At 40.2% G+C, this 26,895-nt stretch overlaps 1 protein-coding gene and 1 pseudogene across 10 annotated transcripts in view; one reads left to right on the top strand and one right to left on the bottom strand.

The window, feature by feature from the left end:
* The window catches only part of KATNAL2 (katanin catalytic subunit A1 like 2), a 105,590-nt gene that overhangs the window by 20,112 nt on the left and 58,583 nt on the right, over positions 1-26,895 (top strand). The gene's annotated exons all lie outside the window — the stretch shown is intronic.
* LOC309639396 (elongin-A pseudogene) lies at positions 6,137-10,473 on the bottom strand (annotated as a pseudogene). Its single transcript has one exon. The product of its transcript is annotated as an elongin-A pseudogene (transcript).

Here is a 26,895-nt window from a genome sequence, read left to right as displayed (position 1 = left end):
ACTATGATTGTGTTACTGTCGATTTCCCCTTTTATGGCTGTTAGTATTTGCCTTATGTACTGATGTGCTCCTATGTTGGGTGCATAAATATTTACAATTGTTGTATCTACTTCTTGGATTGATCCCTTGATCATTATGTAGTGTCCTTCTTTGTCTCTTGTAATAGTCTTTGTTTTAAAGTCTATTTTGTCTGATATGGGAATTGCCACTCCATCTTTCTTTTGATTTCCATTTGCATGGAATATCTTTTTCCATCCCTTCACTTTCAGTCTGTATGTGTCCCTAGGTCTGAACTGGGTCTCTTGTAGACAGCATACATACAGGTCTTTTTTTTGTATCCATTCAGCCAGTCTATGTCTTTTGGTTGGAGCATTTAATCCATTTACATTCAAGGTAATTATTGGTATGTATGTTCCTAATACCATTTTCTTAATTGTTTTGGGTTTGTTATGATAGGTCTTTTCCTTCTCTTGTGTTTCCTGCCTAGAGAAGCTCCTTTAGCATTTGTTGTAAAGCTGGTTTGGTGGTGCTGAATTCCCTTAGCTTTTGCTTGTCTGTAAAGGTTTTAATTTTTCTGTCAAATCTGAATGAGATCCTTACTGGGTAGAGTAATCTTGGCTGTATGTTTTTCCCTTTCATCACTTTACATATGTCCTGCCACTCCCTTCTGCCTTGCAGAGTTTCTGCTGAAAGATCAGCTCTTAACCTTATGGGGATTCCCTTGTGTGTTATTTGTTGTTTTTCCCTTGCTGCTTTTAGTATTTTTTCTGTGTATTTAATTTTTGATAGTTTGATTAATATGTGTCTTGGTGTTCTTCTCCTTGGATTTATCCTGTATGGGAATCTCTGTGCTTCCTGGACTTGATTAACTATTTCCTTTTCCATTTTAGGGAAGTTTTCAACTATAATCTCTTCAAATATTTTCTCAGTCCCTTTCTTTTTCTCTTCTTCTTCTGGGACACCTATAATTCAAATGTTGGTGGGTTTAATGTTGTCCCAGAGGTCTCTGAGACTGTCCTCAATTCTTTTCATTCTTTTTTCTTTATTCTGCTCTCTAGTAGTTATTTACACTATTTTATCTTCCAGGTCACTTATCCATTCTTCTCCCTCAGTTATTCTTCTATTTATCCCTTCTAGAGAATTTTTAATTTCATTTATTGTGTTGTTCATCACTGTTTGTTTGCTCTTTAGTTCTTCTAGGTCCTTGTTAAATGTTTCTTGTATTTTCTCCATTCTGTTTCCAAGATTTTGGATTACCATTACTATCATTATTCTGAATTGTTTTTCAGGTAGACTGCCTATTTCCTCTTCATTTGTCAGGTCTGGTGGGTTTTTACTTTGCTCCTTCATCTGCTGTGTGTTTCTCTGTGTTCTCATTTTGCTTAACTTACTGTGTTTGGGGTCTCCTTTTCACAGGCTGCAGGTTCGTAATTCCTGTTGTTTTTGGTGTCTGTCTATAGTGGCTAAGGTTGGTTCAGTGTGTTGTGTCGACTTCCTGGTGGAGGGGACTAGTGCCTGTATTCTGGTGGATGAGGCTGGATCTTGTCTTTCTGGTGGGCAGGTCCATGTCTGGTGGTGTTTTTTGGGGTGTCTGTGGCTTTATTATGATTTTAGGCAGCCTCTCTGCTAATGGATGGGGTTGTGTTCCTGTCTTGCTAGTTGTTTGGCATAGGGTGTCCAGCACTGTAGCTTGCTGGTTGTTGAGTGGAGCTGGGTCTTGGCGTTGAGATGGAGATCTCTGGGAGATTTTTGCATTTGATATTACGTGGAGCTGGGAGGTCTCTTGTGGACCAGTGTCTTGAACTTGGCTCTCCCACCTCAGAGGCACAGCCCTGATGCCTGGCTGGAGCAACAAGAGCCTGTCATCCACATGGCTCAGAATAAAAGCGAGAAAAAAAAAGAAAGAAAGAAAGAAGAAAATAAAATAAAATAAAATAAAGTAAAATAAAATAAAGTTATTAAAGTAAAAAATAAAAAACAATTATTAAAAATTTTTTAAAGTAATTAAAAAAAAGAAAGAAAGAAAGAAGAGAGCAATGAAACCAAAAAACAAATCCACCAATGATAACAAGTGCTAAAAACTCTACTAAAAAAATAAAAAAAAATGGACAGACAGAACCCTAGGACAAATGGTAAAAGGAAAGCTATACAGACAAAATCACACACAGAAGCATACACATACACACTCACAAAAAGAGAAAAAAGGAAAAAAATATGTATATCGTTGTTCCCAAGGTCCACCTCCTCAATTTGGGATGATTCGTTGTCTATTCAGGTATTCCACAGACACAGGGTACATCAAGTTGATTGTGGAGATTTAATCCGCTACTCCTGAGGCTGCTGGGAGAAATTTCCCTTTCTCTTCTTTGTTCGCACAGCTCCCGGGGTTCAGCTTTGGATTTGGACGCCCCTCTGTGTGTAGGTCGCCTGAGGGCATTTGTTCTTCGCTCAGACAGGACGGGGTTAAAGGAGCAGCTGATTTGGGGGCTCTGGCTCACTCAGGCTGGGGGGATGGAGGGGTACGGAATGCGGGGTGAGCCTGCGGCAGCAGAGGCCGGCGTGACGTTGCACCAGCCTGAGGCGCACCGTGTGTTCTCCCTGGGAAGTTGTCCCTGGATCACGGGACCCTGGCAGTGGCGGGCTGCACAGGCTCCCAGTAGGGGAGGTGTGGATAGTGACCTGGACTTGCACACAGGCTTCTTGGTGCCTGCAGCAGCAGCCTTAGTGTCTCATGCCCGTCTCTGGGGTCCGCGCTGATAGCCGTGGCTCACGCCCGTCTCTGGTGCTCCTTTAATTGGCGCTCTTAATCCCCTCTCCTTGTGCACCAGGAAACAAAGAGGCAAGAAAAAGTGTCTTGCCTCTTCGGCAGCTCCAGACTTTTTCATGGACTCCCTCCCAGCTAGCTGTGGCGCACTAGCCCCCTTCAGGATGTGTTCACGCAGCCAACCCCAGTCCTCTCCTTGGGATCCGACCTCCGAAGCTTGAGCCTCAGCTCCCAGCCCCCGCCTGCCCCGGCGGGTGAGCAGACAAGCCTCTCGGGCTGGTTATCGGTGGTCGGCACGATCCTCTGTGCGGGAATCTCTGTGCTTTGCCCTCCGCACCCCTGTTGCTGCGCTCTCCTCCATGGCTCCGAAGCTTCCCCCCTCCACCACCCACAGTCTCCGCCCGCAAAGGGGCTTCCTAGTGTGTGGAAACCTTTCACACACTAGGAAGAAAAAGAAAAAGAAAAGACAGAGACAAGAGAATAGGGATGGGACCTTCACAGCTCCCTCCCACTGGTGCAGGTCCCATCCCTATTCTTTTGTCTCTGTTTTTTCTTTTTTCTTTTGCCCTACCCAGGTACGTGAGGAGTTTCTTGCCTTTTGGGAGGTCTGAGGTCTTCTGCCAGCATTCAGTAGGTGTTTTGTAGGAGTTGTTCCACATGAAGATGTATTTCTGATGTATTTGTGGGGAGGAAGGTGATCTCCACGTCTTACTCTTCTGCCATCTTGAAGCTCCTCTCTCCATCTATGTTAATGAGTGAGACTGGCCTATTATTTTCCTCTTCTGAGTGTCTTTGTCAGGTTTTTGTATGAGGGATACATTGTCCTCATAAAAATTGAGAAATGTTCACTCTTTTTCCATTCAGTAGAAGAAATTATGAAGATTAGCATTGTTTTTGTCATTGAATGTTTGGTAGAATTTGCCTTAAAAGAATTCTGGGTATGGATTTCCCACAGAAAGTGTTTTGTTTTGTTTTTTGTTGGTTGGTTGGTTGGTTTTTAACAGATTCAAGTTCTTTTCAACAGGACTGTTGATACTTGTAAATTTCTTTTTGGTTTCAGTTCGGTATATTGTATTTTCTTGGAATTTATTTATCTCATCTAAATTTTCAAATTCATTGGCATAATTGTTCATGATACATCCTTTTTTAAAAAATAAATATGTACAGGATCTGTAACCGTCTTCCCTTTTTATTCTTGACATTGGTTATTTGTGCGTTCTCTCTCTTATTTTTCTTCCCCAGTCTTACCAAAGGTTTATCAATTTTGTTAGTCTTTTCAAAGAACCAACTTTTGTTGATCCTGTCTGTTGTACATTTGATTTCTATTTCTTTATGTTTACATTCTTAAAATTATTATTTCCTTTCTTATACTTTCTTTGAGTTTATTTTATTATTTTTTTTCTAATTTCTTAATATAGTTGCTTAACTTATTAATATTTACCTTTTTTCTCTTTTAAGAGATGCATTTAAAGATTTAAATTTCCCTCCAATCACTACTTTGCCTGCTTCCACATGTTTTAATATGTAGCATTTTAATTTTTTCCTTTTCATTCAATTTCAAATATTTTCTAACATCTATTATGATTTTTCTCTGACCCGTAAGTATTTAGAAGTGTATTATTTGCATATGGGAAGTCTATTGATACCTTTTGGACATTGTTTTCTAGATTAACTGCATTGTGTTTACATAACAATATTCTGCATAACAATCTACATGATTTCAGTCCTCTAACATTTGTCAAGAATTGTTTTATGGCTCAGTGTATGGTTAAGTTTCTTAATTGTGTTGTTCAAATCTTTTATTTCTTACAGATTTTTTTCTTCTTGTTCTTGTTCTGTTAATTATTGAGGAAGGCATATAAATATCTCTCACTGTGATTGTATTTTTTTGCCTATTTCTCGTTTTGATTTTGTCAATTTTTGCTTTATTTATTTTGATGCCATGTTATTATGTACATAAAAATTTAGGATTGTTATCTTCAGTTAATTTGTGTGTTTTATGTGAGATAGGGGTTAAGCTTTATTTTTTTCTTATTTGGTTATCCAGTTGCTCCAGTACCTTTAAAAATTTTTTTGAATTACAGTGTCAATTTTGTAAAAAATCACATTACCATATATTTGTGGGTCTATTTCTGAACTCTCTGTTCTGTTCCATTGATAGATTTATCTATCTCTGTGCCAATATCAAACTATGTTAATTATTGTGGCTTAGTATTAAGCCTTGAAAACTGGTAGTGTAAATCCTCTGACTTAACTCTTTTCCAGTGCTCTCTTGGTTATTCTAAATTTCCACATAAATTTTACAATCAGATTTTCAATTTATACAAAAAAGTCTGCTGAGCTTTTCATGAGATTTCATTCAATCTATAGATCAATTTTCAGGAGAATTAACATCTTAACAAAATTCATTTTCCCAATTCATAAACATTGTATCTTCTTTAGTACCTCTTATCCCTATTTTGTCATTTTCAGCATAGAGGCTGTATTAGTTTGCTAGGGCTGCCATAACAAAATGTCACAGACTGGGTGGCTTGAACAACAAAAATTTATTTTCTCACAGTTCTGAAGGCTAGAAGTTCAAGATCAAGATGTTGGCAGGTTTGGTTTATCTGCGGCCTTTCTCCTTGTCTTGCAAATGGCCACCTTCTTGCTGTGGCCTCAATATGATCTTTCCTACATTGGAGAACATCCCTGGTGTCACTTTGTGTGTCCAAATTTCCTCTTCTTCTAAGGACACCAGTCAGATTGGATTAGGGACCACCCTAATGACCTCATTTTAACTTAATCACCCCCTAAAGGCTCTATCTCCAAATACAGTCACATTCTTAATTATTCAGGGTTAGGGCTTCAATGTATGAATTTGGGGAGGAGAGGACACAGTTCAGCCCCCAAAAGAAATCTGAAACATCTTTTGTTAGATTTGTTCCTATTTGATTTTTTTTTTTTTTAATTAATGCTTCCATGGATGGATGGATAGATGGTTTGACAGATGGATGCATCTGGTTGGATGTCCTTTAAGAGTCAGCCAAAGTCTCACCACCCCCAGGAAGCCTTTCTTTTCTTTTTTTTTTTTTAATTTTTATTTTATTTATTTATTTTATTTTTTGCTTGTGTTGGGTCTTCGTTTCTGTGCGAGGGCTTTCTCAGTTGCAGCGAACGGGGGCCACTCTTCATCGCAGTGCGCTGGCCTCTCACTATCGCGGCCTCTCTTGTTGCGGAGCACGGGCTCCAGACGCGCAGGCTCAGTAGCTGTGGCTCACGGGCCCAGTTGCTCCGCGGCATGTGGAATCTTCCCAGACCAGAGCTCGAACCCGTGTCCCCTGCATTAGCAGGCAGATTCTCAACCACTGCGCCACCAGGGAAGCCCCTATTTGATTTTTATATACTATTGTAAATGATATTGGTTGAAATAGTTTTTCTCAAGACTGTGTCTGAGTTCCAGTATCTTGAGGCCCATGTGAATCTGTTTCAATTGTCTGTTATTCCTAATGTTTTTCATTTATGTTGTTCTTTTCTTAGACTGTATATGGCAGTGTAGTTGATGGTTTGGTTTTAGAAATAATTTGAGATGAAGGATGATGATATCTTCCTGTAGAGGTAATTTAGGCTTGTTTGTCTTGTGCCTGGGGAGAGGAGCTAGTAATCTAGGAGTATCTCAGTCCAAATTCAGAGACTGAGATTTTTCTGGGCCATACAGAGCTTAGGCAGCCTAACTTATCCTTTGTCCTTATTCCTTGGACTGAATAAGGACTGAGTATTCATTGGTTTTACCAGGGTCCCCTATCTTGGTGGGTCTTGGATTAGAACTTTTGCACCTGTAGCACCTTGAGGTTGTGAAACACACTACTCAGCATCTTAGCCTCTTAGAGGCAGGCAAATGTCCTGGAGAAAAATTCGATTCAAATGCCATGGTCATGTCTTTGTATTAATTGAGTACACACACACACACACAAACACACGCAATTGTGTCTGGAGAATAAAATCCTATAAGTGAAATTGCTATATCAGAGTTTGTATATGTGTATGTTTGATACATGTGCATCTGTAGAATACAGTTCTTGTGGAAATAAATAAAAACCACCCAAACTTAACAAACAGAGGCTATTTATTGAGAGCTTGCTATAGCAAGGGAGTCAGCTACCATCACTTGCATTTGGCAGGCAGGGGAGTGGGAAAGCTTTATAGTGAAAAAAAAAAGGGAAGGCTTTAGTATTTTCTGATTGGAGGTTGCTGACTTGGGAAATCCGGAGTTGGGCTAACTAGAAGTGGGGCATCTTATGTGATTGATTTGGAGATCATATTTGGCTTTCTCTGGTTGGTCCTGACTTGGAGACTGAGGGCAAAAATAGGGAGGCTGGCAGTTGTTGACCAAATCCTCACCATTCTGGGCCAATTGCTAAGGAGGTTGTGATTTAGTTTCTTGGACTGATTGCTGGAGAGTCTGTGATTTGGTTTTCTGGGATGGTTGCTGCAGAGGTTGTGGTTTGGCTTCCTGAGCTTATGTGGTTCTGGCCATTAGTCACTTATACATTCAGTTTCTCATCCTAAAAGTGATATTGTAGTACCAAAGAATATATATTTAACATTTGCCTATTAACTTCAATAGAAGTTGTATCAATTTATCATCTACTAGTAATGTATGATCATCTGCTCCAACACAGCAGGCTATTAATCTTTTGAATTCTACTTAACTGATAGGTGAAAATTTGTATCATATTATGTTTTTTTTCTTTTTTTTTTGAATTTAATTGAATTTAATTTTTTTGTACAGAAGGTTCTTGTTAGTTATCTATTTTATACATATTAGTGTATATATGTCAATCCCAATCTCCCAATTCATCCCACCACCAACACCCCCCTCATATTATATTTATTTGCATTTTAGTAAGATTGAGCATCTTGTCATATATTTAAGAGTCATTTGTGTTTCCTTTTGTGTGAACCATCTTTTCCTATGTTTGCCCATTTTTATAGTAAATTATTGGTCTTTTTTTTCTCATTAGTTTGTGGGCCCTTATTATATATAAAGGAAATTGGCCTTCTGAATGTTAACTGAGTTATAAATATCTTTCCCAGTTTGTTGTTTATCTTTTGACCTTTTTTTTTAATATATTTCTAAATTTTTATGTGGTCAGATATATCAGTCTTTTTAATTAATGGCTTCTGGGTTTGTGTCCAAGAAGACCTCATCTACTCTGAGAGTAAAAAAAAAAAATCTCATGTTAAGTACTTTTGTTTATTGATATAAACACAATCTGGGGATAATATTTGTTAAGACTATGTCATATTGTTTACAAAGAGGCTAGTTAACAACAAAAGTATAATGGGTCTTAAAATCGTCAGTGGGACTGAGGTGTCTCATCTTAAGAATTCTGAAGTGTTCTCCAGGCAGGAGGCAGTGGCTATGGCAGCACACAGGTGCAGCACTTGAAAACTACAAGAGTCAGAGTCCAAAAGTTTCCACAAAGCAAAACATTCCAGTCTCCTTTGGAAGTCCCATTCCCTAACACCCACTGCCCTTGTATTCCTCCTCTGGAATTCCAGCTCCAAGGCAAGGCCTCAATTTACCATCGGGAGAACCTGTTCTTGAAATCTTTAATTGTCTTGGCCATCATGGGGGTGATTTTCTTTACAGGTTTCCTGCCGCTGACTACCCGCGGCAAGTGGGTACCGGTGGTGCTTGAGCAGGCTCCGGCTGGCTTCTCATGGGTGAGGTTAAGGCTGTTTCTGCTGGAGGGAGTATGGATGGTTCCTGTAGGGTAAAGCGCTAGCTTGATCTTGACTTTTTCAGGGGCAGCTGCTTCTCCTATTTCAAACTTCTCCTGCCTCCTTCGAACGTCAGAAGGTGGCCTGGCCAGAGAGTTGAGAAGGATCATCTTTGCTTGTCGGCCTTTGGGCTTATTGGCTTGTGCAGATTGGATATTCACTGTCAGTGCTTGAAGCCGCTGCTCTCGGGCATCCTGAAGCCGCATGTACATCTCTCGCCATGTCTCGTGCTCTTTTGGCCTTTCTTTCCTAAAGTGTTGGTGAGAGTGAATTTTCCATAATTTGTCTGTTTCTTGGACTAGTGCATGATTGTATTTCTCTATGCGATACAGCTGATCAGGTGCACAGCTCTCCAAGATGGGTTCAAGAACCGAATATGGGACTCCTCCCACTTTAAAGATTGAATTGATGTTGTTTCTAAGTACCCAGATGCACTGCTGGCGCAAGGTCATCATTTTGGCAAGATAGGCACACTTGGAGCCAGAAAACACTTGCATCTTAGAATTCATTCTGCATCCAGTAAATCCAACTTCTTCCTCTTCCTGGGGTGAAGACAGTGCTTTTTGCTTTGGTCGTAAGGAGGACATCAATCCAGAGGCAAGAAGTGGACGGTCATTGGCCTGGACCCTGGGTAATGGGAGGTCCGGCCACACTGGTGCATCAGTGGGGACCTTTTCCAGCTTGGCCCAGACGTTTCCAGAGGGCTGCAGCTTCTCTGATCTGTTTTCATTCACCTTAGGTAGTTCCTGAACCAAGTCCAAGTTTTCACTTGAATCATTTTTTTTAGGTCCTTTTTCTTCAAGAGCAGTGGCTGAAGTTTTCATAATCTTTTTCTTTTTCTCCCTAGGCTGGTTGTGGTTGAAGTATGACTCAGAAGACATGGTGGGCGGCTTGAATTCATTATCCGTATCTGCCTCCTCACCTTTAGGGAGGGAGCCCTCAGGCTTTCCATCCAAATGAGGAGGTCTTACTTTCCCTTCTTGAACCTTTTGGTTATTGGAAACCTTCTCTTTCACCTTGGGTAACAGGCCTCTTGCCCCCTCTGCTATGTCCAAGCGGTCGGGACTCTGCTTGTTTTTGTCCGGTTTGGTTTTCTCGGAGTCTTCGTGCTTTCGCTTTTTAAGGTCTGAAGCTTGTCTGAAGGGAGGTAAAAACTGGATGCCGAGGCCGTCTCTTTCCTTCTCTTTCTCGACACCACTAGAGGGCGGATTCTCGTTTGCGCTGGCCCGGGGGAGAGACTGCGGCCTTTCCTCTCTGGAGAAGGCCAGGCCTGATTTTCGTCTGGTCAAAGCAGAGGACTTCTCGTGTCCCTTGGTACCGACCAGGCGTTTGTCCCTGTGGGGAGGCTGGTGTCCCCTGCTTAGACACCCAGCCCCTCTCCCCTGGGGTGCACCCAGGCGGTGGTCTCGGCCGAGCTCCAGTCTGGCCCGAGGGGCATCTGAGGGGCCTTCTCCAGGCCTCTGCTGTGCAACACGGGCCTTCGCCAGGCGTCTGTGACAGTCCCTGTACATCAGACAAGGACGCATAGACTGTGGAGGGGACCGGCTGTAACCAGATGATCCCCGCTCCGAAGAATAAACTCGGGAGCGTCTGCGGCACCGCCTTCTGTCCTCGCCCCTCTCCCGGCCGTGGGACCCGTGGCAGGGCCTCACGAGCTCTGAGGGGTGTCTGTGCAGCTCCGGTCTGTGCTCGCGGCCGTGCGATCGGTCTTTGCGGGCTGCGCGGTGTGCGTGGCCGCGCCCCTCCATCGCCTCCTTCTCCCAGGGAGCGTCCTCTGGGCGTTGTCGGGAATCGCTCTTCCCCAGGTCCCTCTCGGCAGGCTCGGGGTTTCCATCCACTGGAACCAACCTCCTCCACAGCGTCGCCAGGTCCCGGCCAGGCTTCCGACGCGCTGGCGTTTGTGCCCGCGACTGGCCGTCGGGCCGACCCTGCTCTCCGTGAAACGGCCGCCGGAACGGGCGAGGCCAGTGGCGCTTCTGGTCCCTTCACGGCCTCCTCCGCAACTTTGTGCCGGTACGCCGCCGCCCGGCCCTGCCTTGCCGCGAGCTCCTCCGGGTGCACACGGCGCGGCCCCGCCTCTGGCGTTAGGAGCGCGGAGCCCCCGTGGGAACGGACACCAGCGCGCGTCCGGGACGCAAGGAAGCCCCAGCGCCCCCTTCCTGAGGGGCTGAGAGCTGTGCCCAAATTACATCACCACCAGTCGGGAGTCCCTGGGCCGCCCCGCCCCACTTGGGTCCCGAGAGCAGCAGGAATCAATCAACAGTGACGACCACCCTAGCGCTGTGCGCTTGCCATTGACTAATTCCAGCCTCTACACAACCAAAGAAGAGTTATATTATCCCCATTGTACGGGTGAGTAAACTGAAAGTCTTAGAATTTATTAGATCTAAGAATTCCTGACGGTTATTTTTGTTTTCAATATTCTCAGTAGTATAAATTGACAGTTCTAATGGTTACTTACGTAATAGTAAGTCAAGCTTAAAGAAATAATGGGTAACAAACGGAATAAATAAGTAAAACCACCACATTCCCACAACCCAGATACACTAAGGTATTATTACCCAACAGTGAACCCTGGTGTATATCCATATATCTTTCCAGATCCTTTGCTATGTGTGTATATACACATACATGCACACACCCCTATGTTTTATCAAAATGAAATTGTATTGTAAATATTGTTCTTTAAACCAAGTAGTTCTCTAACCAGAGTGCAAAACAGGATCATGCATTGTATCTGGTTGTATCCCCTATGTCTCTCTGAATTTGCACAGCTCCCCCCATCCCCTACTTTCTCTATTTTTATTTATTTTATTTATTTTATCTTCTAGTTTTATTGAGATATAATTGACATACAGCACTATATAAGTTTAAGGTACACAGCATAATGATTTGACTTAATACATCATGAAATGATTATCACAAGTTTAGTGAACGTCTAGCATCTCATATAGATACAAAATTAAGGAAATAGAAAAAAAATTTTCCTTGTGATAAGAACTCTTGGGATTTGCTCTCTTAACTACTTTCATATATAAATACAGCAGTATTAATTATATTTACCATGTTGTACATTATATTCCTAGTACTTATTTATCTTATAACTGAAGTTTGTACCTTTTGACCACCTTCATCCAATTCCTCCTCCCTCCACCCACCACCTCTGGTAACCACAAATCTGATCTCTTTTTCTATGCGTTTGTTTGTTTGTTTTTGAAGTTTAATTCACTTACCATACTATGTTAGTTCCTGTTATATGACATAATGACTTGATATACATTCGATTTATATAATTTCAAAATGATCAACACAGTAAGTCAGTTTTGAGCTGTCATTATACAAAGATATTATATAGTTATTGACTATATTCCCCACATTGTACATTTCCTACCCGTGACTCATTTATTTTGCAGCCAGAAGTTTGTTCCTCTTAATCTCCGTCACCTATTTCTTTCCTCCTTCCTGCTCCCCTCTGGCAATCACCTGTTTGTTCTCTGTATCTATAACTCTTTTTCTGTTTTGTTATGTTTGTTCATTTGTTTTGTTTTTTAGATTCCACATATATGTGAAACCATATAGTATTTGTCCTTCTCAGTTGGATTTATTTCACTTAGCATAATACCCTATAGGTCCATCCATGTCATTGTAAATGGCAATATTTCATTCTTTTTTATGGCTGAGTAATATTTAATTGTATATATATGCCACATCTTCTTTATCCATTTGCCTATTGGTGGGTAATTAGATTGCTTCCATATCTTGGCTATTGTAAATAATGCTGCAATGAACATAGGGGTACATAGATCTTTTCTAATTAGTGTTTTCATTTTCTTTGGATAAATACCTAGGAGTGGAATTGCTGGATCATATGGTAGTTCTATTTTAAATTTTTTGAGGAATCTCCATACTGTTTTTCATAGTGGCTGCACCAATTTACATTCCCATCAGCAGTGCAAGAGGATTCCCTTTTCTGCACATCCTCACCAACACTTGTTATTTGTTGTCTTTTTGATAATAGCCATTGTGACAGGTATGAGGTGATATCTCATTGTGGTTTTGATTTGCATTACCCTGATGATTAGTGATGTTGAAAATCTTTTCATCTGCCTGTTGGCCATCTGTATGTCTTCTTTGGAAAAATGTCTATTTAGATTCTCTGCCTGTTTTTTAATCCAGTTGTTTGTTTTTTGATGTTGAGTTGTATGAGGTCTTTGTATATTTTGGATATTAACCCTGTATTGGATATATTTTTTGCGATTATATTCTCCCATTCAGTATGTGGCTTTTCACTTTGTTGATGGTTTCCTTCGCTGCACAAAGCCTTTTACTTTGATGTAGTCCCATTTGTTAATTTTTGCTTTTGTTTCCCTTGTCTGAGGAGACATATTCAAAAAAGTATTACAAAGATCAATGTCAAAGAGCGTACTGCCTATGTTTTCTTCTAGAAGTTTTATGGTCTCAGGTCTTACATTTAAGTCTTTAATGCATCAAGTTTATTTTTGCACATGGTGTGAGAGAGTATTCCGGTTTGATACTTTTGCATGTAACTGTCCAGTTTTCCCAACACCATTTATTAAAGAGGCTGTCTTTTCCCCATTGTATGTTCTAGCCTCCTTTGTTGTAGATTAACTGCCCATGTAAGTTTTGGTTCATTTCTGGGCTGTCTGTTCTGTTCCATTGATCCAGGTGTCTGTTTTTGTGCCAGTACTATACTGTTTTGATGACTGTAGCTTTGTAGTGCAGTTTGAAATCAGGGAGTGTGATACCACCAGCTTTGTTCTTATTTTCTGAAGATTGTTTTGCCTAATATTTTGTTGAGGGTTTTTACATCTATGTTCATCAGTGATATTGGCCTGTAATTTTCTGGTTTTTTTGTGATGTCTTTGTCTGCTTTTGGCATCAGGGTGTTGCTGGCCTCATGTTTGGAAGAATGTGTTTGGAAGTGTTCCTTCCTCTGCAGTTTTTTCGAATAGATTGAGGAGGATAGGTTTTAGCTCTTCTCTAAATGCTTGGTAGAAATCACCTGTGAGGCCATCTGGTCCTGGACTTTTGTTTGTCGGGAGTTTTTTTTTTTATTATTACTGTTTCAATTTCATTACTGGCAATTGGTTTATTCATATTTCCTATTTCTTCCTGATTCAGTCTTGAGAGATTGTACATTTCTAGGAATTTGTCAATTTCTTCTAAGTTGTTCATTTTATTGGCATATAATTGTTTGTAGTTACCTCTTATGATCCTTTGTATTTCTGTGGCATTGGTTATAACTTCTCCTATTTCATTTCTGACTCTGTTGATTTGGGCCCTCTCTATTTTTTTCTTGATGAGTCTGGCTAAAGGTTTATCAATTTTGTTTATCTTTTCAAACAACCAGCTCTTAGTTTCATTCATCTTTTCTATTTCTTTTTTTAGTCTTTATTTCATTTCTGCTCTGATCTTTATGATTTCTTTCCTTTTATTAATTTTGTGGTTTTTTTCTTTCTCTAGTTCCTTTAGGTGTAAGGTTAGGTTGTTTGAGATTTTTCTTGTCTCCTGAGGTAAACTTGTATTGCTATAAACTTCCCTGTTAGAATTGCTTTTGCTTTGTCCCATAGATTTTGGATAGTGTGTTTTTGTTTTAATTTTCTCCAGGTTTTTAAAATTTTGTCTTTGATTTCTTCAATGATCCATTGGTTGTGTAGTAGCATATTGTTTAGCCTCCACATGTTTGTGTTTTTGCATTTTTTTCTTGTATTTGATTTCTAGTCTCATAGTGTTGTGATTGGAAAAGATGCTTGTTATGATTTCAGTTTTCTTAAATTTACTGAGACTTGTTTTGTGGCCTAGCATGTGATCTATCCTGGAGAATGTTCCATGTGCACTTGAAGAGAATGTGTATTCTGCTGCTTTTGGATGGAATGTTTCATATATATGGATATGATCCATTTGGCCTAATGTGTCTTTTAAGGCCAGTGTTTCCTTATTGATTTTCTGTCTGGATGATCTGTCCATTGATGTAAGTGGGGGTTGTTAAATTACCTTACTATTATTGTAATACTGTCAGTTTTCCCCTTTCTGTCTGTTAATATTTGCTTTATGTATTTAGGTGCTCTTATATGGGGTGCATATATATTTACAATTGTCTTCTTGGATTGATCCCTTGATCATTATGTAATGTCCCTCTTTGTTTCTTGTTACAGTCTTTGTTTTAAAGTCTTTTACCTGATATAAGTATTGCTACCCTGGCTGTCTTTTCATTTTAGCCTGCGTGGAATACCCTTTTCCATCCTTTCACTTTCAGTCCATGTGTGTCTTCAGATCTAAAGTGAGTCTCTTGTAGGCAGCATATATATGGGTCTTGTTATTGTGTGCATTCAGCCACTCTATGTCTTTTGATTGGAACATTTAGTCCATTTACATTTAGAATAACTATTGATAGATATGTACTTATTGCCATTTTATTAATTGTTTTGGGGTTGTTATTGTAGTTCTTTTTCTTCCTGTCTTCTTTTGCTCTCTTCCCTTGTGATTTGATGACTATCTTTAGTGTTATGGTTGGATTCCTTTCTCTCTTTGTGTGTGTGTATCTATTGTGTGGATTGTGGTTATCATGAGGTTTATATATACCAATATATATTTTAAGATGCTGACCTTTTAAGTTCAAATACATTTTAACAGTCCTACATTTTTACTCCCCCATGTTTATTGTTTTTGACATCATATTTCCCATCTTTTTGTTTTTTGTATCCCTTAGATACTTAATATGGATATAGATGAGTTTAGTATGCTTGTCTTTTAACCTTCCTATTAGTTTTACATGTGGTTGATTTACTACCTTTATAGTATATTTGCCTTTACCAATGAGATTTTTCCTTTCATAATTTTCCTGTTTCTAGTAGTGGTCTTTTCTTTTTCACTTAAAGAAGTCTCTTTAACATTTCTTGTAAAGCTGGTTTGGAAATACTGAACTCCTTTAGCTTTTGCTTGTCTGTAAACCTTTTGATCACTCTATCAAATCTGAATGAAAGCATTGCCAGGTAAAGCATTCTTGGTTGTAGGTTTTTCCGTTTCATCTCTTTAAATACATTGCCACTCCCTTCTGGCCTGCAGAGTTTTTGTTGAAAAGTCAGCTGATAGCCTTATGGGAGTTTCCTTGTACTTAACTTGTTGCTTTTCTCTTGCTATTTTTATCTCTCACTTTATCTTTAATTTTTGCTATTTTTATTACAGTATGTGTTGGTGTGGTCCTCTTTGGGTTGATCCTGTTTGGGAATCTCTGTGATTCTTGGACCTGGATGTCCATTTCTTTTCACAGGTTAGGGAAGTTTTCTACTATTACTTCTTCAGATAAGTTTTCTTCCACTTTCTCTCCTCTTCTCCTTCTGGGACCCTATAATGTGAATGTTAGTACCTTGATGTTGTCCCAGAGGTCTCTTAAGCTATCCTCATTAAAATTTTTTTCCTTTTTTCTGTTCAGTTTGTGTGATTTCTACTACTCTGTTTTCCAGCTCACTGATCCATTCCTCTGTATCATCTAATCTATTGCTGATTAATTCTAGTGTATTTTAAAATTTCAGTTACTGTATTCTTTATCTTTGTTTGGTTCTTCTTTATGTTTTCTAACTCCTTATTAATAACTTCCAACTTCTCATTCTGCTCACCCAATCTTCTCCTGAGTTCTTTGAGCATGTTTACAGTTATTACCTTGAACTCTTCATTGGGTCGATTGATAATCTCCACTTCACTTAGTTCATCTTCTGGGGTTTTATCATGTTCCTTCATTTGGAACATATTCCTCTGTCACCTCATTTTGCCTAATTTGCTGTTTTTATTTCTATATATTTGGTAGGTTGGTTATGCTTCCTGACCTTGGAGAAGTGGACTTTTGTAGATGTCCTCTGTTTCCCAGCAATGCACTTCCCTCTGGTCACAAGAGCTATATGCTCTAGGGGTGCCCCCCATGTGGGCTGTGTGGGTCCTTCTGTTGTGACAGGCTGACTACTGTGGGTGGTCTGGTATGCCTGGCTGGTTTATATATAGCAATATATATATGTATTTAAAAAAACTGGTTTGTTGCCAGGTCCTGTCTTGCACTGAAGCTGCTAGTCACTGGTGGGTGAGGCGGGGTCACAAGGCAGCTGGGTACAAAGCCCTGGTGTGTTCTGGGGCTAGTGCTAGTCCGCTGATGGGTGGAGCCAGGTTCTAGGATGGTGGTTGCGGGGCTAGGTGTCCTGGATCCACTAGATGGCCTGCTGGTGTGGGGCCTGTTCCTGACACAGCTGTCTGTGGGGTCTGGGGTGTCCTAAAGCTGGTGTTGGCCTGCTGGTGAGTGGGGCTGGATCCTGGGGTTGGGGGGGTCCTGGGGCTAGTGTTGGCCTGCTGGTGGATGGGCCCAGGGCCAAGGGGTTCCCAGGACTAGTGGCAGCCTGCCATGGGTGAGGCTGAGGCCCATGAGGTCCTGGGGCTAGTGCAGGTTCACTGGTGTGAGGGTTCTGGGGAACAGGACTGGGTCCTGGGGCAGCTGTGGGCTTGGGGGTATTAAGGCAGCTAGCCTACTGGTGGGTGAGGTTTTATCCCCACCCATCTAGCTACTTGGCTTGAGATGTCCCAGTACTGGTGCTTCCAGGCTGGTAGGTGGGGCCAGTCCCAGTGCTAATAAGCTAGAGGGAGGATTCCAGAATGGCACTGGCCAGCAACAGTGTCCTTGTGGTAGAACAAGCTTCCAAAAATGGCTGCCACCAGTGTCTGTGTCCCCAGGGTGAGCTCCAGTTTCCTCCCGCCTCTCTAGGAGGCTCTCCAAGATCACCAGGTGCATCTGACCCAGGCTCCTTTCAAATTATTGCTTCAGCCCTAGGTCCCAGCACATGTGAGATTTTGTGTGCATTCTAAAGATGAAGTCTCTATTTCCCACAGCCCTCTGGCTCTCCTGAAAGTAAGCCCCACTGGCCTTCAAAGCCAAACATTCTAGGGGCTTATCTTCCTGGTGCAGGACCCCCAGGCTCAGGAGCCTGATGTGGGGCTTGAACCCCTCACTCCTTGTGGAGAACCACTGCAATTGTAATTATCTTCCCATTTGTGGGCTGCCCACCCACGGGTGTGGGTCTTGACTATACAGCATCTCTGCCCTTCCTACCTGTCTCATTGTGGTTCCTTCTTTATGTCTTTAGTTGTAGAAGAACTTTCCTACTAGTCTTCTGGTGTTTCTCATCACTAGTTGCTCTGTAAATAGTTGTAATTTTGGTGTGCCCATGGGAGGAGGTGAGCTCAGGGTCTTCCTACTCCACCATCTTGGCCATTCTCTCCTATTTTATTTTTAATGACACTAACCTGTTCAAGAAACCATGCCAATTGTTTTGGAGAACATCTCCCTTTCTACAGTTGTCTGATTGTTTCCTCAAGGTTTCACCTGCTGTTCTATCCCTGGTGAGACTGTGGTGTCACCTTACTGTGACGGCAGTCTGATCTCTCCATCATGCAGCTATGTTGCAACTAGAAAGTAGCCTGTCCATAATCTAGTTCCATGTTTAATAACAATGGCATGGCACAGCAAGTCCCCTGTGTTTCAGTAGGCTTTATACTTCCGTGAAATCCCCAATTCTATAACCAGTTCAATCTCAGGATTTACAACAAATGCCTCCCTTCATGGAACACTGTTCCTGAGCGTAGTTGACCTGTTCTGATTTTGTATTAAATACAATAAATACCTTCCCTGGATCTGTAGATACCCCTTCTGGTAGTTCTAGTGCTTTGTCAAGTTGTGCAGCATTTGGAACTTGGGATGTTTCTTGGTAGAAACAGGAGGTAATCAGGAAACAAATTAGAATCTATGGGTATATATATTCAAACTTTTAAGTGAATATTAGATGCAAGGACTGTAAAATAGAACTATAATAAAAACATTTGAAAGAAGAAATCTGTCCTTTTTAACTTTGTTTTTGAGATGGAAAGCTTAATGCAAAATTTGGATCTTATTACAGAAATTGAAATGAGCTCATGCAAATTAATCTCCATTGCACCCATAAAAAAGAAATTAAAAGCACTAATGCTGTTTGTGGTGTATATACAGTAACATTTCCTAAATATCTTCTGGGTCTAAAGCTAGGAATGATATTCAGTGCTTTCTTTTCCTCAGGCTACAGTATCATAGGATTCAATTTTGAATCTGATAATGGAGGCACTTTTGTTGTACAATAGCCCACAAAGGAAATGAAGGAAGTCGAAAACAGCCAGATTATTGAAGCAGAGACAAATGAGATACCCCAGTTAGATGCTCACTTCTGGGCCTCCTTTCTTTGGTAGACAGAAACTAATTGAGCATCTAATTGTGTCCATTTCAGGGGCACACCATCTTTTACAGTTTAAATTGACCATTGGTGGTGGCCTATTCTTAGTCTTTTAATTCAGAAGACAATTTTCTATGATAATTTGAATGGCATGAGTAGAAAGGTGTTATAGATCTGGCAAACTTTATACTTTTAATTAACAAATTTATAAGACCATATTCTGTGTTTCAAGTAACTGCACGCCTTAAATATTTAACACTAGGTATTTGAATAGAGTTTTCTTATCTCTCCTTAAATTCTGAATTTCCATCAAACTTAAAGAAGAAGTAGCATTATTATTTTAAGGCCTGGGCACCCCAACTATAAGCTGTTTCACAGTCTGCATGGTAAGAAAGCCATTTTTGAAGCAACCTCATTATCAAACAATTCTAAGTCACTGAACCAAAGAGTATCCTTCAATCCCCATCATCTGCTGTTGAGATCAGGACTGTTTGCCAAACTTTGTGATTCCAGCCATAAAGCCCTAGAAATACTCTTGATTGGGGTTGGGACAGCTATCGTTTTCCAGGAATATAATAAAAACTTTGCACAAGTCCCTCTGATAGATTGTTTATAGTCTTTCAAGAATATGATCAACATTGCTCAGATCAGCTCAGGATCCGGAAGTCCATCCCAAGAATTAGAGCTTTGCCTTCCTATTCATCCTGATGTACCATGCGTTCACAAGGTCAGTGGTTCACTGTTTAAGCGACTCTCCAGGGATTCTAAAAGGAATTTGAGGGAGATTATTCTGACAAATCCTCCAGCTCAAGTTTGGTGAGGACAGCTGTGAAAACCAAAGCTCTCCCTATGGGTGGTGGACAATAAGACTCCTATGTTTCTCTCCCTCAGTGTATATGCACATGGAGGGAGGGAGGTAAATTCAGGGGGACGTGGGAGTAGGAAGTGTAGTGTGGAGGAGGAGCTGCCTTTGGGTGACTTTGTCTGGATCTTTCCCTCCTAGTGAATGGAACACCCAAGGCCATCATCAGTATCAGGACATTTCTCACCCCACCCCCATATCTACTGATGGAGGGGAGGGGAGGGGAGGGAACCCAGATGTCAGAGTGGCTCTGCCAAGGTGATGATGGAATTCCTTAGCCTAAAGTGTTTTGATCTGTGAACAGTTGAACCCAAGCTGACGTGTTTCTTTGCTCTTTACTTGCCAAAGTATTGAAGTTAAACAATTCAGAAGTCTATGGATAAAAAATTGAGCTGCTGTGCCCCCATCCCTTTCCTCTACCCACATCTAGATTTTTATTCCTTTCTTTTTCTATGAATGAAAGAGTGTGGGTATGTATTTCTGTGATTTTTCACCTTACATATGTCTTAGAATTAGGTAGATTTGCATCTGCTCACATAGAAAGATGTTCAAGACATATTATTAAGTGGGAGAAAAAACAAGATGCCCAAAAGTATATACAAAATGATAAAATTTTTTGCAAATTTAAAAGAGTTTGTGCATATATATGTTGATATATTCATAAACCCCTTTCAGAATGATTACATGAGAAATTAGCAATGGTGGATAGGGTGAAGAGAAACGTTTCTTTTTAAACTTTTTGTAGTAATCGAAGTTTTTCTTTGTCAAATTTAAACATTACCTTTTTTTTATATGGTTATTGGAGTATAATTGCTTTACAATGTTGTGTTAGTTTCTGTTGTACAACAAAGTGAATCAGCTATAAGTATACATATATCCCCATACCCTCCCTCTTGAGCCTCCCTCCCATCCTCCCTACCCCACCCTTCTAGGTGGTCACAAAGCACCAAGCTGATCTCCCTGTGCTATGCAGCTGCTTCCCACTAGCCATCCATTTTACATTTGGTAGTCTATATATGTCAGTGTTACTCTCTCACTTCGTCCCAGCTTCCCCTTCACCCCTGTGTCCTCAAGTCCGTTCTCTACGTCTGTGTCTTTATTCCTGCCCTGCCAATAGGTTCATCAGTACCTTTTTTTTTAGATTTCATATATGTGCGTTAGCATACAGTATTTGTTTTTCTCTTCCTGACTTCACTCTGTATGACAGACTCTAGGTCCATCCACCTCATTACAAATAACTCAATTTCATTCCTTTTTATGGCTGAGTAATATTCCATGGTATATATGTGCCACATCTTCTTTATCCATTCATCTGTCGATGGACTTTTAGGTTCCTTCCATGTCCTGGCAATTGTATATAGTGCTGCAATGAACACGGTGGTACATGACTCTTTTTGAATTATGGTTTTCTCAGGGTATATGCTCAGTAGTGGGATTGCTGGGTCATATGGTAGTTGTATTTTTAGTTTTTTAAGGAACCTCCATACTGTTCTCCATAGTGGCTGTATCAATTTACATTCCCACCAACCAAGCAGGAGGGTTCCCTTTTCTCCACACCCTCTCCAGCATTTATTGTTTGTAGATTTTTTGATGATGGCCATTCTGACCCATGTGAGGTGATACCTCATTGTAGTTTTGATTTGCATTTCTCTAATGATTAGTGATGTTGAGCATCTTTTCATGTGTTTGTTGGCAATCTGTATGTCTTCTTTGGAGAAATGTCTATTTAGGCCTTCCGCCCATTTTTGGATTGGGTTGTTTGTTTTTCTGATATTGAGCTGCATGAGCTGCTTGCATATTTTGGAGATTAATCCTTTGTCAGTTGCTTCATTTGCAAATATTATCTCCCATTCTGAGGGTTGTCTTTTGGTCTCGTTTATGGTTTCCTTTGCTGTGCAAAAGCTTTTAAGTTTCATTAGGTCCTATTTGTTTATTTTTTATTTTATTTCCATTACTCTAGGAGGTGGGTCAAAAAGGATCTTGCTGTCATTTATGTCAAAGAGTTAAACATTACCTTTAATTCACACTTTCTTTCTGTTTAGGAGTGGACAGCAAGTGGGTGGAGAGAAAACACAATGTCTTCAAAATCTTTCCTCGTCAGTGTATATAGATCTACTTCGTTCTTTTTATTGGGGCATAGTGATACATAGTAAGCCTGTATCATGATTTAGTTAACCACTAATGGACATTTTAGAGTATTTCTAATTTTGGAGCGGAATACACATAATGCTGTATTAAACATCCTTGAACATTTATTATTTTGCACATGTGAAGTATTTCTATAATATAGTATAATTGATCTGGCATAAATGGTGAGGTATGGAATTGCGGGGTCAGTGGGCATGTGCATGTTTCATTTTGCTGTATAAAAGTGTTGTACTAGTTTATATTTCCACCAGTTGTATCTGAGTACATATTCTTTCACACCTTGCCAACTCTGAATATTATCTGGATACAAATTTTTAAATTTCTGCATTAAAAAATTTTGAGATTCTTTTTGAAAGAAGTTTATTTTTTTCCAAATGAACTGAGGAAATATTAACAATACTTAAGGTGGTTTCTTCAACTTTTCTGTGTACTGCAAGTTATGATAAAACCAGAAAGAAAACATATAGAGGAAATATCTGCCTAGATGATTTTGTGTTTTCTTTTCTGTCTGGGGAGTCTACCCTGTAGCCACATTGACTCAGCAAGCTTGTTACAGCCAATTCATCAGAGCAAGTAAAGAAGCACTATTGCCGCATCCCAAGACATGACCAGGCTCTGCCATCAGGGTGGTGAGGAGGCCCTCACAGCAGTGTGGGTGATAAGCAGCCCCCCCGTTTCCATTTTGAATAACTTCAAAATATTGCACGAAATCATTTCTATTTCCAGTCATATCATTTATTTTATATTACTCAAAACATTGCTCATATTATTTACATTCGTTTTAGCCTTTTTCTCCCTAACTCTCCCTGTTTTTATGCATTTTAAAACAGCTTTATTGAGATATAATTCATATACCATGCAACTCACCCACTTATTTTTTTATTTTTTATTTTTCTAAGATGATTCCTTTTTTAGATTTTTTTTTTTTTTTGGCTGTGTCGGGTCTTCGTTGTGGCATGCAGGATCTTCGTTGTGGCGTGCGGGCTTCCCTGTAGTTGTGGTGTGCAGGCTCTCTAGCTGAGGCACACTAGGGGCTCAGTTGCCCTGCGGCACGTGGGATCTTAGTTCCCTGACCACGGATGGAACCCGCGTCCCCTGCATTGGAAGGCGGATTCTTAACCACTGGACCACCAGGGAAGTCCAACTCACCCATTTAAAGTGTGCAATTCTGTGGCTTTCAAGGACAGGGGGTGACGGTTAAGGGGTGCAGAGTTTCTTTTTGGGGTAATGAATATGTTTTTAAATTATCATGATGATAGTTGTATAAATCTGTGAATAAATCTGGGCTCTACCCAGGTGACCACCTTTAGGAAATTCAGGGCTGTCAGTCAAAGCCAGTGCAGTGTGTGTCGTACTGAGGAGCACAAGCAAAACACTCCTGGCTGTTTTTTCTCAGCATCTTAGTCATAAGGGACCATTTGCATGAGTGCGTGTTTAGATTAGGAAGAAGCACGTGCTTTCAGAGTGAAGGATGGAGGGTCTCTGAACTATATGAACAAAGCAACTAACAGCTGTTAAGTACCCACCAGCAACTAACAGCTGTTAAGTGCCCACCAAACACTGACCTGATGCTGGCAAAGCACCCCACAGTTTGCAAAACACCAGGTGGAAATGGACCTACCTAGTCAGTGTCAAGTGCAGTCCCTCTGGGGATATTCATGGCTTTCATGGCTCTTTAATTCAAATCCTTTTGTTCTCAAAGAAAGACCTTTGCGTACAAATGAGATGGATGGGCTTCACATACAGCAGGACTGTGTTTTTCAGGAATTAAAGGCATAATCTCCTACAAGACGCACTACTCCTGGTGCAGCAGGGTGACTAACTAACTGAGGTCTAGCCAGTAGTTGCTTTGAAATGGTCACTAAAATTGTGAGATTATGTTTGAGGAATTGTGAGAGACACCATTTGTTGCTATGTGAGCTCAGCTAAGACTGGCAACCACGGTTGTTTGATTTTGGCAAATTTGGCACAATTTTTGGCAGATTAGAACAGCAGCTTCTCTCTGGTCAGATGTGAAATGTGCAGGGGCAGGAGTAGACACTGATGAGGAGGGGTTAATGCAGGGGAGGAATTGATGGAGGGAAGGGCACGGGCCGGGAACCAGAGACCTCGGTTCTGAGTCTAACCCCCAAGCATGAGTTTGAGAATGTGGACATTTAGAAACATATCCCATCAATCTTATTACTGCTTGTTTAATATGCAGTTTTATTTTTATTTTGCAAACTTGATTTGGACTAAATTTTGTGATGATTGTCATCTTTTTTATTATGTAAGTAGTAATTTGGAACTACCTAAATTTCATGAAGTACTTCCCTTCCTCATACACTAGATGGCACTACAGGCGAGGCAAATCAACTTAGAAAAATAGAGACTGACTACCAAGGATAATTTTGGTAAATTAGAAAGGCTTCAGTCTTCACCAAGAGTTGTTGTGTCAGCATCTTCAGAAAGATGAGGGAAAACTGCCAGTGTTGGACATCTTAATAGGATGTCATTTTGTATAGTGGCTTTCAAGTTTTTTTTTTACTGTGACCAACTGTGAGACGTCTTAGACTGGGATCCAGTGGACACACACATGCAAACGCAACAGAAGTTTCACGAAGCAATACTAAGCCTTCTTACCTGTTATGCATTCTGTGATAATTCTGTTGCGTTGAACTATGCTGCTTGTAGCCCACTGATTTCATGACCTGTAGTTTGACAAAAACAATTTTCTAGTGGACCTATCAAGAAATATCAGTCTCTGCTTAGCACTTGGCACCATGCCAGGTACTTGGGGGCGCCATGAAGAAATACTTAACTATACTTCTGTTTTCTGGGAAAGAGAAGAGTTACCTTGAGAAGCCTTAGAGAGCAACCCTGTAAGACACTGTAAAATTATGCCCACAGACTAAAAAAACTGTGGAAGCAGATAATTGAAGTGAAGATATTATGGAATACCTGGATCATACCTAAGCTCTTACTCTGATATGAATTTTTTTGGGGGAAATTATATACTGTGAAACAAAAGTAGTCACAAGAAATAAATGGGTATTCCATTCATATAACATTCAAAAATGTAAAAACTAAACACTGTTTTTTTTACGGATGTATAATTGGTAAAAACCATAAAGAAAAAGGGAATGATGAGTGTAAAAGTCAGGATGGAAGTTACCTCTGGTGGGAGGAGGGGAAACGTCTGAAAGGAACAGCACGAGGGAGTTTCTAAGACACTGAAGGTGCTCTGGGGCTTAACCAGGGTGATGCTTGTTATTACTATTATTTTAATTATTAAAAATGAATGGATGTTTTATACATTCTTCTATATGAATTACATATTTCATAATAACAATAAAAACATAGCAAAGAAGATTACTGTAATTGCCTTCTTGAGTCTTTAACTCGTCTTGGTAAGTTGCTTTCTGGTTTTCTTAACTCACTCGGACAAAAGGGGTTTCTTCAAGGACAGAGGTAGAAATGTACCAAAGGTCATCTTTTAAGAATAACCTGTCATACAGTTGTAAAGCTCTCCAAATGTTATCAGATCTGTCCTTGAGGGCAAATTTGGATTTTAGAAAGAGTCAAAACTGCTAATAAAGTGCGTTCTTAAATTTGGTGAGGCACAACTTCAAATAAGAGGACTGTCCAACAGCTGAGGGGTGATTAAGTTATGGTGCATTCTCTGCAGTCATTAAAAGTCATGTTTTAGAAAAACTTTTAATAACTGGGAAAAATATTTACAAAGTATTGATATTTTTAAGAAGAAAAAGCACAGGTTATCAAAACACATGAGAAGCCTATTTTGTAAGAAGATGGAAAGAATGTGACCAAAATATCTAATTTTTTTCTTGTGCCTTTATGCATTGTCCCAGTTTTCTACAGGGCCACATATTATTTTTGTAAATGTGGGCTGGGGAAGACTATGGTCATTAATCTACATTGAAGACAATTTCAAAAGATGAGTTTCGGAAATGTTTTGAGCAATGGAATAAAAGCATGACCTGCTGAGGTAACTACGTTGAAGGGTGACTCCATTTAAATATGTTAGGTCTGATATATTTGTTTAAAAATCAGTTAATAGTTTAAAAAAATAGACATTTTTTAGAGCAGTTTTGGGTTCACAGCAAAATTGAGTGGAAAGTATGGAGAATTCCCGTATACCCCCTGCCCCACACGTGCACCGGCTTCCCCAGTATCAACCTCCTGTGTCAGATGAACCTACCTTGACACATCATTGTCACTCAAAGTCCGTAGTTTACATTAGAGTTCACTTCTGGTGCACATTCTATGGATTTTGACAAATCTTTAATGACATGTAGGCATGATGATAGTATCATATAGAATAATTTCACTGCCCTGAAATTCTCTGTGCTCTGCCTCCCTTCCGCTCCCCCAAACTGGCCACCAGTATCTTTTTACTGTCATCATAGTTTTGCCTTTCCCAGAATGTCATATAGTTGGAAACATACAGTATAAAACTGTTGACACAAATAACCAATAAACAATCTATAAAAGGACTAAAAAGGAGTTTTATTTGAGCCAAATTGAGGACTATAGTCCAGGAGACACAGATTCAAGAAGCATTTGAATTGTGTTCTGCAGGACTGCAAAATGGGGGAGGATTATCAAGGCAAAAATTGCAAGGTTACAACTAGTTACATGAATTGTTTATCACGAATTATGATTGGGGCTGGCAAGAAGTAAGGGTGCTTGTTAAGTAAGTATTGGCTGGGTCCAAAATGGTTGCAGCTGCTAGCAGATCTTGTTTTGAGAATGGCTGGTGGTGTCCTTGAGTCTGATACAGTTCAGAAATTCAAATTCTTAGTAATGCAGGAACGTGTCTGAAACCATATCCACAATGGCCACCAGGCTCCATTTTGGATGCCTGAACCACAGTTACTCCGTTTTGATTTTTAAACGCATCTTTTCCTTAATGGTTAAGGCAGACGTACAATTTGTCTGATAGGCTACAGAACAGGCTATTCTATTCAAGCCAAATCATGCATACGCCAGAGTGACTTCCCCATACCTCAATATGTGAAAATTTCTTGCATTGTAACCTTTTCAGATTGGCTTTTTTAACTTAGTAATATGCATCTAAGTTTCCTACATGTCTT

The sequence above is a fragment of the Balaenoptera physalus genome, assembly GCF_965194825.1.
Source record: "Balaenoptera physalus genome assembly, chromosome: 12".
Taxonomy (NCBI): Eukaryota; Metazoa; Chordata; class Mammalia; order Artiodactyla; family Balaenopteridae; genus Balaenoptera; species Balaenoptera physalus.
This window is presented reverse-complemented; position numbering and strand designations above follow the sequence as displayed.